This window comes from Labeo rohita, unplaced genomic scaffold (genome assembly GCF_022985175.1).
Source record: "Labeo rohita strain BAU-BD-2019 unplaced genomic scaffold, IGBB_LRoh.1.0 scaffold_61, whole genome shotgun sequence".
NCBI lineage: Eukaryota > Metazoa > Chordata > Actinopteri > Cypriniformes > Cyprinidae > Labeo > Labeo rohita.
The window spans coordinates 26461-29984 of NW_026129535.1; the positions used below are offsets into that span (position 1 = coordinate 26461).

The 3524-nt window shown below is 34.1% G+C and overlaps 1 long non-coding RNA gene across 1 annotated transcript; it reads left to right on the top strand.

Moving 5' to 3' along the window:
- The first annotated feature begins 205 nt into the window (after window positions 1-205).
- LOC127161311 (uncharacterized) lies at window positions 206-3185 on the top strand. Its single transcript, XR_007827008.1, has 5 exons — window positions 206-283; window positions 1096-1186; window positions 1356-1449; window positions 1725-1852; window positions 2900-3185. It is a non-coding gene; the product is annotated as an uncharacterized LOC127161311 (long non-coding RNA).
- The last annotated feature ends 339 nt before the right edge of the window (window positions 3186-3524 follow it).

A 3524-nucleotide genomic window follows, 5' to 3' on the forward strand; every position in this document is an offset into this window, starting at 1 on the left:
AAGTCATTATAAATGAGGCATTTGTTGCATCCAGTAAGGACATTATTACACAGGAAAAATGGCGGAGTAGTTTTTCCAGAGTTAATTTTTTTTTTTCCTCAAAAATAGTTGTTTTTGCTGTATTTTGAGTGTACAGAGTAAAATTTATCCGTAGAGTGGGAGCAAAATTACTCCTCCCCAATTTACTCTCATCCCTTCGTTGATCCGCCATTACTGTTAATCACGGCCATCGACTGCTGCTGCTTTGGGTTTAGAAGACGGCACACTTCTGCTGGATGGTAAAGTAAGTAAAGTTTCAAAGTCTTACTATTTATTTTAATTATATTCGCCTTTGCTTTGAGCTCGGATCGTTTTGCCATGTGTTTTGAATGTTTAAGAGATCGCTTGCCTTCTCCTGTCAGCTTGAAAACTAGTTAATGTTAGGCAAAGTTTGAAATCAAATAGCTAACATATATATTTTGAACATTTATTTTGAACGTTAATTGAAATTAGCTAACGTTAGCTGCCTATCAGTGTTTCTCCACTAAACTATTGTGACGATAGGCTCGAGTTGTGCACCACATGTACTTGACTCGGAAAAGAGTTAAATTAACGTTAGCCTTAACTGGATTGTTGAAGGCCATTTTGATGTGGATTAGTCCTATTTAGACAGTAAGTTAACTGTTTCTCATGAGAACGAAAGGTATTTTTAACATTTACGAGGGCTAGTCGGTGATTTTATTGCAGAATGTCAGTGTTTCAATTCAAAATACAATTCGATTGAATCCTTTTTGACCACTGCGGAACACGTACAATAACTTTTGCACTTCATTGTAATTCTAAGAACAATATTTAATAAACGCTCCACCTCAGTGACAGAGAAAGAGGGAAAAAACGTTGGAAATGGGACATACAACAGTGCAATGTTAATACTAGCCTACAATTAGGCCATATACATTAAAGATATAAACCAAGCAATTATTACAAATTAAAAACATATTAGTGAACAAAGATAACTCATGTTGTGTAGTGCACTAATGAATGTTTTTTCATCATCTGACTGAGTGTTATTGCCTTGTGTTTAACTTTGTAACTTTGTCTTTTTGGTTTCTTCAGGATGTAAACCAACAACATTGTCAGAATGAAGTTCAAAGAAATATATTTTTTTCTTCAAAACCTTTTACATTTCAAATGTTTTGGGAACGTGGTAAGAGAAACTTTAACATTTTTAATATCTTTAATACTTTTCATTAATAATGGTGAAATGGTAAAAATCGTGGTAGCACATTTGACAAATGAATATGGGTAGGCTGTTTATACTGTACTTTGTTAATTGATGTTTATGATGTTATTGGTTTATGTTTGTGTGTGTGTAGAAAAAGCCCTTCCTGTAGTTTAAAGGAAGAATCTGCGAAGAGAATCATCTCCCTATTCCTATGCTTGGTTGACCCCAGGAGCAAGTTTCGTTATGTAAGTAGCTGTTGCAAATATTTTCAATTTATTTTCCAACACTTCTACCCTGATATTTTCGCAAGGGCCTAGTACAGGAGTTGCAGATTTACAGTTAGAAATTGTCTTCATTTAGGACTCTGAATAAAAAAAATAATGTATAAGTTTATGACTTCATTTCAATACTTGTAGAGGTTTCAGCTCAGTTCATCCACACATCTGTAGTCATCAAGACTTGGTTGTGATGAAAAACTAAAAACCTAAAAGAAATTTTTATTTTGTTTCTGTATCTCCAGGTTGGAACAGCAAATTGTCTTCCATTTTGATGCTGGTTCACCTTTTGCCACCCTCTCAAGTCACCGCCACGTAAGACCGGGAAAGATCTCAGCTAGGCAAATGTGATCGTCTTGTGAAATTCATCAAGGTGAAGCTACTAATGAAGCATATCAAATGACACTAGTTGATAATATTGTAATACTGTATGATCTTGAACGTGCTTATTTCTCAGAAAGGCTCTTAAAGGGATAGTTCACCCCAAAATGAAAATTCTGTCATTTATTACTCACCCTCATGTTGTTTCAAACCTGTAAAACCTTTGTTTTCGTCTTCGGAACACAAATGAAGATAATTTTGAAAAAATTTGAGAGATCTTTGAGCTTCATAGACAGTAAGAGTCCTACCACGATCAAGGCCAGAAACTTAGCAAGGACATTGTTAAAATAATCCATGTGACATCAGTGTTTCTACAGTAATTTACAATGCTACGAGAATACTTTTTGTGCGCAAAGAAAAATAATATAATTATTCAACAATTCTTCTCTTTCAAGTCACCATCCTCCGCCATAATCGAGAGTACCCTGATGCATACGTGTGATGCTGCTGACACAGGAACACACATGCGCTGCGTTTGTTTACAAAGCATGCGCATGCATCATGATACTGTCTTTAATGGTGGAGGACAGTGACTTGGGGGAGAAGAACTGTTGAATAAAGTAGTTATTTTGGTTTTATTGTGCACAAAAAGTATTCTTGTAGCTTTATAAAATTATGGTAGAATCAGTGTCACATGGACTATTTTAACAATGTTCTTACTACATTTCTGGGCCTTGAATGTGGTAGTACCCTTGCTGTATATGCAGGGTCAGAAAGCTCCTAGATTTCTTGAAAAATATCTTAATTTGTGTTGCGAAGATGAACAAAGGTCTTACAGGTTTGGAACAACATGAGAGTAATTAATTAATAACAGAATTTTCATTTTTGGGAGAAATCTTTTTAATCACCTGTCCTCTAAATTATTGTTCTTGTGCTGCTATTTTCTACTTCACATATTTAGTAACAATCTGTTGGAATTATGTAAAACATAAACTTTGGTGGAAGACAGACATCTTTATTCATTTGTTTCTTTATTCATGCTGTATATTGACTAACTTTTAAGTCACATTGGCAATAATGTGTTTTCATTCTTTTACAGACTGTTACCAGTATCCAAGGGCAGTTGGATGGCATTCGAGAGAGTCTCCAGCTGTATCTACTTGTTGTTGGGCTGATGAGAAGTAGAGTCCAGTCTTGTTTTATTGTAATTGTCCAATATGCTCTACTCTGTAAGACCTGTCCATTGTGTATAGCTTTCTGCAAAACACTGTCTATGATATAGATGCAGAAACCACCAAATGATCATGATCACAAGTGTAATATTGTAAATGTAAGTGTATTATTTAAATAGGAGATTGAAAAAATAAAATTGTGAGACATGAGTATACAGTTTGTTGTAGACTTTTTTTTTCAGATTGAAAAGCAAGTTTTTCATTTCTATTTTTAGGGGTTTTTGAGGATAGAATATGAATGATGTAATTTAAAAGATTAACTCTGGATAGAGTTATTTAGTCTTTAAAGTTCACTCATAATTGATAAAAAACAACTCTGGAAGAGATGTAAATTTTGGCAGAGTAAATTTGACTTTCTTCTGAACAGAGTTAAAAAGTAGCAGAGTAAATTTCTTGTACCTCTGAACTGAGTAAAATAGTACAAGAGTTAATTTCAAAAAACACTAAATAGAGTCAAATGTAACAGGAGAGAGTAAAATATTAACACCAAAT